General features: G+C 39.0%; 1 protein-coding gene across 6 annotated transcripts in view; it reads left to right on the forward strand.

Annotated features, from left to right (window-relative positions):
• Positions 1–432: 432 nt before the first annotated feature.
• Positions 433–14,356, forward strand: part of NFKB1 (nuclear factor kappa B subunit 1) — a 114,353-nt gene continuing 100,429 nt past the window's right edge. For 4 of the 6 annotated variants that reach the window (XM_045880671.3, XM_045880672.3, XM_064584871.1 and 1 more), the window contains exon 1: positions 436–1,190. The gene's annotated coding sequence lies outside the window, so the exon portion shown is untranslated. Of the gene's footprint in view, positions 1,191–14,356 lie in introns of all 6 variants that reach the window. The other 2 variants (XM_045880673.3, XM_064584873.1) reach the window with 2 other exon arrangements.

Below are 14,356 nucleotides of genomic sequence, written 5' to 3' on the forward strand. Positions count from 1 at the left end.
CATTACTATAATTCTATCCACGGTAATTATCATAAAGGCCTGACAACACCCTACAGATGAACGTTCTGAATAACTGTCATAACCAGGAGATCTAAGACCTCGCCAAAAAGCAGTTGATGTTCAGAATCCACTGGACACAAGTCAGTTATGATATAGCAATCCCAATTTAATCTGCGGAGAGATCTGTGTAAATGAGACAACTTAAAAGGAATATATAGACAAGATTTCTTTTTATACACAGCATGCTTGGCTCCAGGCCGCCCCATCATCCCCTCCAGATGCTTGGGCCTGTCCTTAGGGCCCTGGACCGCCAGACTCCAAGGGCCGCGCAGCCGCCGCCTCCGCGCCGCCTGCCTCCCGGGACAGTTCGGCCCCGCAGACGCTTCCAGGGGGGCGTCCCCGTCCGCTCCAGCCCTTGAGGCTTTGGGAGCGCCCGCTGGGGAGTCGGCGCTCCGCAGGGCACCCGGGAGTCCGGGCCGCCGAAAGCGCGCCCCCAGCCCCGCGTCCCACAGCGGCCCCGAGGGGCAGGAGCCGAGCTGGGCGGCGAGGCCGGGCCGGGGGCGCACGGCGCCCCCAGAAGCGCGGGCTTCCCCCACCCCCGGCGGCGACCCCACCTCCCGCCCCCGCTGCGTGCGCGCGGGTGTCCGTCTGTCTGTCTTCTCTCTCGACGTCAGTGGGAATTTCCAGCCAGGAAGTGAGAGAGTGAGCGAGAGAGAAAGAGAGAGAAGTGCACCAGCGAGCCGGGGCAGGAAGAGGAGGTTTCGCCACCGGAGCGGCCCGGCGACGCGCTGACAGCTTCCCCTGCCCTTCCCGTCGATCGGGCCTCTCGCCGCCGCCGCCGCCGCCGCCCTCGGCCTGCGCCCAGCCGCCGGCCCCGCTCCGAGAGCCCACGCGGCCCAGGCCGGAGCCGCCGCGGCCGGGAAGGCGGCACTGCCGCGGCCCGGCCACCGCGCGCCCTGCGCTTCCCTCCGCCCGCGCTGCGGACATGGCGCGGCGCTGACTGGCCCGGCCCGGCGAGACCGCGCCGCGCTCGCTCGGACCCGACCCGACCCGCGCCGGACCGGCTCCGGCTCCGGCTCCGGCTCCGGCTCCGGCCGGCCGCTGCTTCTTCCTTCGCCGCCCGCAGGCCCGCGCCGCCCGGGAAGGGAGCCCACAGGCGCAGGGAGGCCGAGCGCGGACTCGCCACCACGGTAAGCCGAACTCCGGCCAGTGGGGGCCACGCCGGGGACGTGTGGCCCGAGTCCCGCCACCTACCCGCCCCGCACCCCCTCTAGCCCTGTTCGGACTTCCTCATTCCTGCGCTAACCGCTGGGCTCGACCGGACGGAGGACTAGGTTGACAGTAGTTGAGAGGCACATGGGCTTGGAGAGAGGGGCAAAAGGCACATCTGGACTCCGCAGGGGCTTGTTGGCCAGAGGGCCGCTGCTGCCCGGGCCGTCCTTTCTCCTCGCGTCCCAATGCCAGGCGGGAACGGGGACCTGTGGGGGAACTCTGGCAAACTTTTTTTTTTTATGTTCACCCCCACCCCCAGCCCCTCCTGGCGGGTGGCTTGAGGGCTGAGGTGAGCTTCGGAGAGGGGAAGGTGGTTGGTGCAGTGCTGAACCAGATTTCACCTAAGGGCGTTCCATGAAATGAAAGCAGAAGTGTATGTCAGTCCTCTTGACTGGGAAAGCCCTCCCCAGCTCCCCCAAATTGAGTAGAACAGCCTCATTCCTTCATCTCCTACTTCAAAAAGAACACTTCTCTCTCTCTCTCTCTCTCTCTCACACACACACACCGACCAACCAGGACGTACTGTATTCACCTATTATAGGATCCGTATCTTTGTTTTCAAAAATCAAGGAGGGCCTGGTACTGACCCTACAGGGCCTGGCATTTGAGAAAAGAAACTACCTACTTAGAGCACTTTTTAGACACTGATTATGTAAAGCACTTGGACAACAGCACCCTATATCATGCATGACCTCGAAAGCAAAAATAATGATATCAACAAAGCCTATCCTCAATACAAGTTTTCTTATGGTCTTTAAAAATAGATAACAGTGGAGATGTTTGCCCTGATTTATTGGTCTATACTGACACCTAAATGGGACTTGATGATATAGTACTTGATTACCAAGATTTAAGACCTTTTCATGGACTTCGTTAAGTAAGGTTTTTCAGCATTGCAGCTTATTAAGTAACTGTATTTAACTTAAAGATTTTGTTATAAAGCCCATAATCTGAGAACATGACTAGAGTTTTACTAAAACATTTAATAACTCTGGCGTACAAGTGTTCTATAAACTGGTGATCTTTGGTAAACACTGAAGCTTGAGATCAAGATGTCCAGTGCTTATTTTTCTAGCAAAACATCTCAGTAGAATATTCTTGAGTAGTTTAAATTGCATAGTGTTTGTTAAAACTAAAACGGACTCTTAATTAGAATAAAGTTCTTAGCTGAAGTATGTTGTTTTCCTAATTTTAATATTGTGCTTTCTAGAGATGAATCCTTTTACTGTTTGATGCACTAAAGAAATGTACATAATTTAAAGCAAAGTATTTTTTGAGCTTATGAGCTTGGGAAGACAGGAAATACAAAGATTTGTTTCCTGTAGTATTTTACATTTATTATGTAATTAAGTTGCTAAGGGGAGTTGAACATATATCATAAATGGAAACATGAAATCTCCTGAAATTATTCATCCATATTGATATACCTGCAACTCCCCAATGCCCTCTGGAGCTTGTTTAGATAAAATGTCTTCCTGGGCCACAGCCTACTGGACAAATGTGAACACAAAGAAAGGCTCAGTATGTGTAGATTTAATGCTGGCACTGAAATACTGCTCGCTGTGAATAGTAAATCACTTCTAACCTGTTTGAAAGACTTTTTAAAGGAAATATTATAATCCTATTAGGTGTTGGTGGATTTGACAGTTAGGGTTTGAAAAGCTGTTTTCTTTGTTTTCAAATTTCAATTTGATCTTATGTTCTGCAGCTGGCATTCAGATGGGCTGAATAAACACCCTGTTTTTCAAACCCAGTTAGTAAATACTAGAGTATACATACAAAAATAGTTGTTCCCCTTTGTAAGCACTACTTTGATCTTCACACTTCCTTCTTACTTCTACCTCTTAAACAAGTTCATCTGTGATGACTGAGTTGCCTTTGGTAAAAAGCTTAGTCTGAAATAGCTAGAATCGTAGATTTAGTGATCATATTCCTCCTATTTCTCTTGTCATCTTCCTTGGAACAAACTGAAGCTAGTTTAAGAAACTAATATTTAGGCAGGTTTTTAGTACTACTTTCAGACTTGCAGATAATTGGTGAAGTAAGTTACTACCTTCATTTTCCCAGATTGCTCATTGTGGTAGATAGAAGGTCTAGATAAAGACTTGGCGGCTGCAGGAATCTTGGACTGTCATTCAATCAGCAAGATCTCTTTTTTTTTTCTTTTTTACCTAATTTATGAGAGGTATTCCCCTGTTGAAGAGGTGAAAGTTCTGGCTTCTGGGGGGAAGTGGTTACTTCATAACCTTCAATTAGTTTGAACTTGGGAGAAGTAAGAACAGTATTGACATTTTAAAATAATAAGTTAAAGAAATGTGTTTCCATATGGATTTTTGATAAAGTAGTGAAAATATTTTTTTCTTCTTCAGAATTTCTTAGAAGATGTGTTCTTCTGGGCATAGAGATGGCTGCAATAGAAAGTGTGTCTGGAAATGCAGAATAGTTTAACCAATAGAGTAAATACTCAGATTATGCTCGTCCAGTCTACAGATTCAACAGGAATCACATTAGCAGGAATGGATGCATAAGAATCAATGGCTATGCAAATTAGCAGGGCGATTGTTTTATTGGTTTTCTGTTTATAGTATGAATCATCTAAGGTGGCAAGATCGTTACATATTGTAAGAACAGAAGGAGGAAGAGAAGGAAGAAAAGAATTTTAGCATCGTAGGACAATTTTAAATGTTCTACTCTTACATCTACATTTATGTCTGATTAGAGTTAATTGACAGCTGCTTCTTGGTGACCAGTAAACCACACTGAAGCAATTTGTGCTCCTTTCTGGGAATGAATTCTCATTTGCACTCTTGCACCTTCCACAAATCCTGAACTCCGCTGTAATGTTCTTAGAGGTGAGCAGGTAAACCATCGGAAGCATATATACCCCTAAGAGTTGACCCTGTCACTTAGGTGACCTTGGGGATTTTCAAGAACTAGAGGCATTCAGCCTTAGGAAGGAGTGTTTGGACTTGTGTCATAGTCCTGCAAGTTGGTTTGGCTCCTTGACCTTTTTTTTTTTTAAACAATGAAGATTAATATTTGAAACCACATAATTTGGTAAAGTTAGTAGAGTAGCATAACTGAGACTCTTATTTTTGTAAAATTTCATTAATGAGTATCTAGTGTCTCACTATTGAAAAAAACAGCATTGTTTTCATGATGATAAACTTGCTTTGGACCTTTGGTCTCTGCTGTATTAAAGAGGGTATTCCTGGGTACAAATTAATGTGCTGTCTTTCATATTTTGGGTGAGGTTGATAGACCTACCCTTGAAAATCAACTAATAGTTTAGAAAATAAGTTGTGAAATAATATTTTATTGCCTCACTACAAATAATTTAAAGCCTAACAATTTTACATAAAAGTAGTATAAGATGTCATTTGTTAAAGATCATAGAATCCTCAAGAGTAGATTATGAATGAAAACATTTAGAGTATTAATCATGAAAATATCATTGTATTTTAAATTTTAAAAAGAAATCAATTAATTATTATTCTCTCCTTATTTTCCTGTAGTAACTAATAGATTTAATTATCAGATGTACAGGTTTCATCTGCTTTGATTTGTTGCCTATTTTTGAAATTAGAATAATGAAATGGAGGCTTAATTCCCCATTACAAATTGGCTTATTACTTTTTATTTGTATTTTACCATTAGGCCAAAATCTTATAAACAGCTTTTATTCTGACCCATACTTTCAAAAGATATTAATAAATTTAAACTATAGACTCAATTTCCTTAAATGGTGAAAAAAAGATTCTGACTGATGGAGCTTTAAAGAATATAAAGATTCTATATGGCTTATTCTTTAAGAACCTAATTATTTTTAAAAATAATAGAAAGGAGAGGAAAAGAGCTATCTGAAAGAATCAAAATCCTATAGTTCCAGCTGAAAAGAGATCATATCTAACTTATACTGACAAAGGCGTATCTAACATTCAGCATTGTGCTTGTTGGTACTAGTAGATCATCAATAACTATTTTTTGAGTGAAGGAATGGCATAAGTTTTGTTTTGTTTGTTCAAAATTAGGGCAGCTGTTTTCTACAAGGAACAAAAATTACACTATTTTGCCTTCTGGGAAGAAAGAAACCAAAACCTAGCTCTTGCTTCCTAGATATTATATTCTTATCTAAAGAGCACATGAAGTTTACTAGAACAAGGAATTTATTAAAAAGTACCCAGTGCCTTTCAAAAGGAAAGCATTTCATTCTGAAAGATGAGTTTATGCAATGGGAAAAAAAGGCTTTTAGTTTCCAAGTTTTAGAGGCACTTACGAAGCAAGGTAATAAAGTAATTGAAATGATAAAAGGTGCTATGCAAGTAAAAAAGTGTAACTTTTTGGCTACTCTAGAATTTCCCTGCGCTCCATTGAAACTGTAATTTCATTAGTAGTATCTCCAAGAAAGGAAACAATGCTACAGGTGCTGCTTTGTAATCCAAAAATTGTGAAAGCCTATCTAAATTAATCAATTAAAAAGTAAAACCAAGGGTGCCTGGGTGGCTCAGTCATTGGGCGTCTGCCTTCGGCTCAGGTCATGATCCCAGGGTCCTGGGATCGAGTCCCGCATCAGGCTCCCTGCTCGGCGGGGAGCCTGCTTCTCCTTCTCCCACTCCCCCTGCTTGTGTTCCTGCTCTCGCTATCTCTCTGTCAAATGAATAAATAAAATCTTTTTTTAAAAAAAAAAAGTAAAACCAAAATATGTTAAGCCATCCAGAATTAGATACTTACCTAAACCTATAAAAAACGAAGGGGGAAACGTTATTAGCTGGAAAACCTCAGGAACAAGCAGGCAGTTAGTAAGGTATACTGTATTTTCCACTTTCACACTTTAATGATTTTGCAATACCCAGGACCTCCTTACGTCAGGGTGTTGTTGATTATTTTTCACTTGTAGCATTTTTGGAAAACTGTCCTTGAAACGCTAAAGCTAACCGTGTGTTCTCTGTGGACACAATTTATGAAATCTGCCATCCAGACTAGAAAAGAGCCCAGTGCCAGCAGCCCAGGCCTGGTGTCCTGACCCCAGGGAGAGTCAGAACCATGTTATTGGAAATTGCTGATTTCTGTCCCCCCTGCTCTGCTGCCCACTTAATTCTGGTGCTGACACAGACCTCTCTTCGAATCACTTACATACATTCAGGTTTTAAAAATGAAATTTAAAAAATTGTTCACAAAGATTTCTATGTATAATCATTTTTATGGTTGCCAACAAACTGTGGAAGAAACTACCTGTTTACTTATATAACAAGTGCACTATAAAGCTGTCATTGTTGAAAAGTACTTACAGCAGTGTTTGCTAGTTAAAATAATAAAATATAATCCAAGTACTTTGGTAGCTTCCCTGCGACAAGTCTCAGAGAAGGATAAATTCTGCTGTGTTCCATTACATAATCAGCTCAGTCTACAGCTTCTAGGCATGAAGAGAAACATAAACGAAAACACAAAACTATAATGTTGGCCTTTTCTTTACTGTATTTAGCAGGAATGGATGCCTGCTCATACATTTCATACTGGAAGATAAATCCATGGCCAGCTCATACATTTCATACTGGAAGATAAAGCTATGGATTTTTCTTAGTTTTAAGGCTTTTGATACATGAGTATTTGTTGGTGAGATTTTCTTTTCTCTAACTTGAACTAAAAAAATACAAAACCTGCATATAGTTAAGCATACCTCTATAGAAAGCGTTTAACATTAAAAAAATTTGATTGCTAGAGTGAATTTGTTCAAAATAGCAGTCATTTAAAAAAATTGTTTGTTGTTATTGTTTATCATGTGATTCAGACTGAACATATTACACTCTGTTTCAATGCCAGGACATACCTCTCCCTCCAGAAGTCAGTTTTTATCTCCAGAAATCAATTCTAACATATATCAAGCATGAAAGAAGAAGAATTAAAAGTGATGACAGACTCCCTAACCAGTCTACCTGTTTATTGGTTCTGTGCCCACGCCTGCAATTCATTCAAATAGTGAGAATAAATTACTTGATTGTCTTAGAAAATATGCCTTCCGAGGCAAGAATTTTAGGAATGGAGAGAATAACTATATTTTGAGGGTTTTAACATGAATTCCTCATGTTTTATTGATATTTGAAGAACTTCTTTGTCTAATAGGTCTTAACTTAGGTATAGGTTTATTTTTTAAGATTTAAGCATTTATTGGTATTTGATAATTAAGACTTGGTTTATAAAACTTCAATGTTTTTTTCTTTTAAACAGGCTAGGTTTGGTGGTGCGGTCAAAGGAAAAGAATCCCTTACAATTTATAGCATTTTGTATAATGCTCTCTAAATAATACAAGCACCTTTATGACTTATAAAGTTAAAATAAAGATGACATAGAAGGATGGAAGGAGTTTGAATGCCTGTTTATACAGAGAAATTTAAAGTAGGAAGAAACATGAAGAAGGTTAAGAATAAAAATTAAATTAATGTTTTTAGTTTTGCTGGATATTCAGGAAAGTACTTAAGGGAATACACAAAATCATTAGTTTATATAAAATTAAAATTGAATATAAAATCTAGGCAGTAGAAAAGATTATTTTTTTTTTAATAGAAGGAGTGGGGGGCAGAGGGGCAAAGGGAGAGGGAGAGAGAATCTTAAGCAGGCTCCATGCCCAGCACGGAGCCCATCGCGGGGTTGGATCTTACGACCCTGAGATCATGACCTTAGCCAAAATTGAGAGTCAGGTGCTTAACCGACTGAGCCACCCCAGTGCCCAGAAAAGATTATTTTATTAAATGTATTCACACTGCTAATTTCAAGCCAGCCAGGAAGCCTGGGAAAATATTTTGTGTGGGATGGATTAAAATGAACCAAAAACATAGCTAATTCCATACCATATTCATTTAATTCATTTATTTATTATGCAGTTAACATATAGTAAGGTATGTAAGTTAAGTATTTGTGTGTGTGTGTGTTTTAAATCTATGAGTCTTAAAAATCTGGTCAAAATCAAGGATAATGAAAGCATAGGTAAGGATTTAGTGGGAGTATCCTCTATAAAATTAGATCTTGAACTTTCTTACTGACTTGAATATGAACAAGAAAAATAATCTAGAAAGTGAATCAGAATTCCAGAGAAAAGGATAAATTCTGTGTATCATGGATGAGAAGGGGAGAGTCATGATGAAAAGAGAGAGATTGAAAAGAACTTTTTTTATAGGCATTTCACTGTGGATTATCCTATTTTTGATAAATTGAAAACAATGGCTATTGCCTCCTCATTCTGAAAACATTTTAGAAGTCACTTGTGATTAAGCAAACCTCAGTACACCTGGGAAATTAAAATCAAAAGCATGGTATTTGACAATTAAATGTATTTCCTTGCTATCATGCCATAACATAGCATTCATTTGATAAAATATCTTGATGGTTTCTCTCCCTGTCTTTACCTAATTTCCCATTTTAGGCATTTAACTAAATTTAACAAGTACACCTTAGAACATTTTAATATTTCCTGACTATTTTATTTTATTTTATTTTAAGATTTTATTTATTTGAGAAGGAGAGAACACAAGCAGGGGGAGAGGGAGAAGGAGAAGCAGACTGAGCAGGGAGCCCGAGGCGGGGCTGGATCCCAGGGTCCTGGGATCATGACCTGAGCCGAAGGCAGACACTTAACAGACTGAGCACCCAGGTTCCCCTGACTGTTTTAAAACATTACCTTAGCAGTCATTTACCCTCAAGTTCTTTTTTATGATGGTCAGGGAAAGTATACCATTTCTCTTAGAAAGTGTACTGTAATAGCCAAATAGGAATCAGTCCAAAGGTAGTTCAATCCTGTGTTGAAATAAATGGATGATTTGGGGGGGACAATTGTGCTATATTTACTAAGTATTTGTTAAACTGGAAGAATCCAGTCATTCAAGGCAAGCCACAAAAAACAGTAATTTTATTGCGGAGCCACTTAAGTATCTTCACATAGATATCCCCATCAGTATGCCGGTACCAAATTTATGGTCATCCTCATTCACCAAATTGCAATCCCTCCCCCACCCCCCATGCACATTAAGACATGCAGGTGTCAGCCCACTGTGGTCCCTTTGGTAAGTTCCCCATGCCAGAAATTTAGGATCCCATTCTTCATGCATTCTCATTTATCTCCTCCAATCCCCAAGTTCTATTAATTCAGCCTCTTCCTCGCCTCCAGAATCCATCCCTTCCTCCTTGAATTTCTAACTTTCGTTTTTGCACTGTCTCCTGATTCATTATCTCCTTCAGTTCTGTCATTCATTCCAACATAAAGGTCAGCTTTCCAAAGCGCAAGTCTGATCATGTCATAATCTTTATATTTCTGAAATGAATCTCTGTTGTCTTCACAGGCTCATTCCTGCACAGCTCACCTCCCACCCTTGCTCCTCCCCCATCCCCTATTTCTCAAATCATCCACATCAGTTTTCAGTTCCTTACCCTCTGTGTGTTCTCCCTTTGAATGCCTCTGTATACGCACTCCCTGTGTGAGGAGTGTCCTTCCCTTCCTCGCCAACTACTCAACCTTCAGGGATGGTCTGGCGTCGTCATTTCTCTCGCGCTCTCCTCTATCCATTCTCCCTGACCTCTCCATGAAGTTATGTGCTTGCAATCCATGTTCTCTTGACTTCTTAGGTTTTCTAGACAGAAAATATGTTGAGGGTGAGGATTTTATCTTACTTTTTCTTTGCATAGCGCCTGGGAAGTTTGCTAAATGAGTAAGTAAATAACTAGACAGAATGTCAGCAGGTATTGACTAGGTAGCTATTGATTAAACTGTGTGGCTCTGGGCAAATTAACTTCTCTGGGTTTCATTTTCTCTCTATAAAAATGAGAGGGTTAGACTAAATGACCATCTACTTCTAAAATTCTTTGTGTCTTTGATATGATAGTATTATTTGGAAGACTTCAGATTTTCTTGCTCTATTGAGCAAGGTCACCTTAAGGAAAATGTGTGTGAGAAGGTACAAAGACAATTCTTGACTGTCATTACGATAATATGAGGAACTGTTCATTTTTGGATTATGAGTTATCATTTATAGTCTTAGTCTAGTTTCTTTGTGACATCAGGTGTTTCTGGGTTGCATCTTTTTGTTATTAATCTCTACTATATATTTACATTCATATTTCTCCAAAGAAATTGAAGACACGCTTGATACAGAAATTGAATATAAAATACAATATTTTAACTCTAACTGGGTTCAAGTTCTCCTTAATTATAACTATAGTTGGAGGAGGAAAAAGGGGAAGTGGTAGTAATGTAAGCTCAATCCTCATGTGTCAGAACAAGAACATAATGTCTAAAATCGACAAATTAAGAAAAAAGATGTAAACATAGTATTTGGAGATATGAAAAGAACCCCCAGGAAAACCAAAAAGAGAAAGTTAAGAGTTTTAAAAAGTCAGTCACTCTGAAAAGCAGGACTGGAGATGAGGAGAGGTGGGGTAGGGGAATCTTTGCTTTTTTGTAGAAGCTCTTCTACCTTTGCATAGTAGGATATCTTTTTTAACCATTAATTCATTTGAATATACGTTGGGTCCTTTCCATGTGCCAGGTTCTAGGAACTGGGAATACTGAACAAGACAGAAATCCATGATTTCATGGAGCTTAGATCATGTAATGTTTTCAGTTTTAAAAATTTTCTCTTTACATTAGCCTTTTAAAAATTGAAGAATCACATAACTAAAAGATTGCATTAATCATAAGAGTACAGCTTTAATGATTTACCTCAAAGTGAATACACTTAACTTAGGTGGTGCTCTAGAAAGAACATTACCAGCACCCCAAAAGCCCTATTTCTGCCCCTTCATCATCAGGACACCTACCCTTCACTCTCATTTAAAAAGTTTCACTAATGGAGCACCTGGGTGGCTCAGTCGGTTGGGCGTCTGCCTCCCGCTCAGGTCATGATCTCAGGGTCCTGGGATTGAGCCGCGCGTGAGAAGCCTGCTTCTCCCTGTCGTGCTCCCCCTGCTTGTGCGCATGCTCTCTCTCTTTCTCTGTCAAATAAATAAATAAAATCTTAAAAAAAAAAGTTTTCACTAATGACTTTTGGATTATATGCATGTTGATTCCATGAGTCCACATATAAATTCATCCACATACAATTGAGAATTGACTGAATGAATTCATTATTCCAAGGTGCTAAAAATGAGCTTCACACAAGTGGGAACTGTGCTATGATTAAAAGCCCTAAGATGAGTTCATTTGAGACTTTAATCACTAAACAAAATATAATTTGTAAAAATAAAAAACACATCACATTTTCATATTAATTTGTCATTTACGAGTTTGAGTAAATATTTTGTTTATTGCCCAGCAGTCAAGGTCACTGACAGAGAAATATGGGAGAAAGAAGTATTCACATCAGACCTTATCAGACATGGAAGAGAATGTAGTTCACTTTTTTCTTCCTTTATAGATTGACATCTGCATAAATTGAAGGATTTATGTGAGTGGTCAATGTGGAAATGCCTTCATAACTAGATTTAAGGACTGAAAGTTCCCTGTATAAGGCCTGATTTTGACGCTTACAAATCATCATTTGTGTGTTTGTGTAATTGGAAGGTCACTGTTGTTCTTATTTCTTCAAGGAAACCCTTTTCTCCCTCGAGAGCGATTGTCACCATATCCATAGAACCAAGCAAGTATTGCTGGTTCACATAATTAATTCTTTTCAATTAAAACATAAAGGATATACTTTTATAGATATGTGAGGATAAATAAAAATGAAAATCCAACTGAAGTTGTCATACTCAAATTTAAGAGAACTTGATTGTTTTCTCTATATCTGATCAAAATAATATTAATCTCTAATTCATAATTCTTGAGGTCTACTTCCTCTTCAGGCTGACAATACAAATACTCCAAAATGGTGCTCAAGACAAAGGCCAGACATGAAATTAAAATTTGGTTGTACTACATTTTTTTAATTAAGTCTTAATTTTTTTTATAGCAGTTTAAGGTTCACAACAAAATTGAGGGTAAGGTACAGAGATTTCCTGTACACCCCTGCCCCTGTATATGCATAGTCTCCCCATTATCAGCATCTCTCATCAGAGTGGTACATTCGTTACAGTTGATGAAAATACATTGACACATTATAAGCACCCAAAGTCTGTAGTTTGTGTATGGTTCCTTCTTGGTGTTGTGCATCCTTTGGGTTTGGACAAATATACAAGGACATGTATCCATCATTATGGTATCATACAAGAGTATTTTCACTGCCCTAAAAGTCCTCTGTGTTCCACCTATTCATCCTTGACCTGCTACCCCCACCATCATACTCTTATTTTTAGAGAAGAAACCTGTAGTAAATCAAATCCCTTTCTGATGCCACCTGAATGAAAGACCTCAAACTTTGAGTAAATGTATTGAATTGGTTTTTATGTGGAAATGGAAGACAACAATATCTCATGAGTGAATTCAGTTGTAACATGTTAAGGTTTTATCTAATTTACTGTAATCTTTAGAGAACTTCTCTAGCTCTACAGATTTAGATTCATCATTTTCATCCTACTATATATTAACAAAAATAAATTTTACTTAGAATGGAATCTGCCATTTAATATATATCACCCTTAATTATAATATTAGAAAATGTCCAGAACATCTTTTTGACCTTATAAATTTCAATCATTTATGATTAAGAAAACAATCATGGGGCGCCTGGGTGGCTCAGTTGGTTAAGCGACTGCCTTCAGCTCAGGTCATGATCCTGGAGTCCCTGGATCGAGTCCCGCATCGGGCTCCCTGCTCGGCAAGGAGTCTGCTTCTCCCTCTGACCCTCCCCCCTCTCATGTACTCTCTCTCTCTCTCTCATTCTCTCTCAAATAAATAAATATATAAAATCTTTAAAAAAAAAAAAAAGAAAACAATCATGGGCAAAGATTGATACTTATGGAACATATTAGAATGCATTCTGATCTTTCTCAGAAAATCTCTGTCCTCCATGGGTACAGTGGACATGATACAGCAAGAATTTATATGCTTCTCTCACACAGGGAAAAGAAGTTATATTTACTATGTTTTACTGATTCTAAGAGGTACTTCTCTCCCCTCCCAGTGTAACATCTTGACTTAATTATATGTATTTGAGGATTTTCTAGGTATCTTTCTGTTACTGGTTTCGAATTTAATTTTATTGTGTTTAGATAACGTATCTGTATGCTTTCACTTCTTTGAAATTTATTGAGACTTGTTTTATGGTCCAGCCTACAGTCTGTCTTGGTGAATGTTCCACATGCACTTGTGTCTTCCACAGTCATTGGAGTGTTCTATACATGCACTTAGTTTTATTAATGATGTTGTTCCTACATTTTCTATATCTTTACTGATGTTCTGTTGATTTTCTTTCATCAATTACTGAGAGAGGAGTGTTAAAAATGTTAACTATAATTGTAGATATTTCCATTTCTTCCTTTAGTTCTGCCACGTTTGCTTCTTGTATTTTGAAGCTCTGTTAATATGTGCATACACATTAAGATCATTATTTCTCTGTGATGAATTGACCCTTTTATTCTTAAGAAATGTTTCTCTTTGCCCCTGGTAATATTTCTTCTCTTGAAGTCTACTGTATCTGATATTTTAGTATAACATGCTTTTTTATATTTAGTATTTCCATGGTTTAACTGTCATAACTTTCCATCCTGATACTTTTAAACTACTTGAATCTTTAATATTTAATTTTTAACAATTTCTATGAAAAGCATATACTTGGGTCTTGCTTTTTTTGTCCACGCTGACCATCTCTACCTTCTTTTGGTCTGTTTAGTCCATTTCCATTGATTATAATTATTGATATGGTTGGCCTTAAGGTACCATCTTGGTAATTATTATCTACTTGTGCCATCTGTTCTTTATTTATTGTTTCCTTCCCTTCCTGCCATCTTTTGAATACGTTTATTTTTTAAATTCCATTTCATCTCCTTCATTGCCTAGATTTTAAACTGTTTACTTTAGGGATTACAATATGCATCCTTGAGTCTACCACAAGTTAATACTGTAACATTTCATATATAAGAACTTAACAGTGGTATACTTCTACTTGTCCTTTTCCCTTCCTCTGTGCTATTTTTGTTACACATTTTACTTCTACATATGTTA

The sequence above is a fragment of the Mirounga angustirostris genome, unplaced genomic scaffold, assembly GCF_029215605.1.
Source record: "Mirounga angustirostris isolate CCGP_5_RB_7025 unplaced genomic scaffold, mMirAng1.0.hap1 SCAF_2, whole genome shotgun sequence".
In the NCBI taxonomy this organism is placed as follows: Eukaryota; Metazoa; Chordata; class Mammalia; order Carnivora; family Phocidae; genus Mirounga; species Mirounga angustirostris.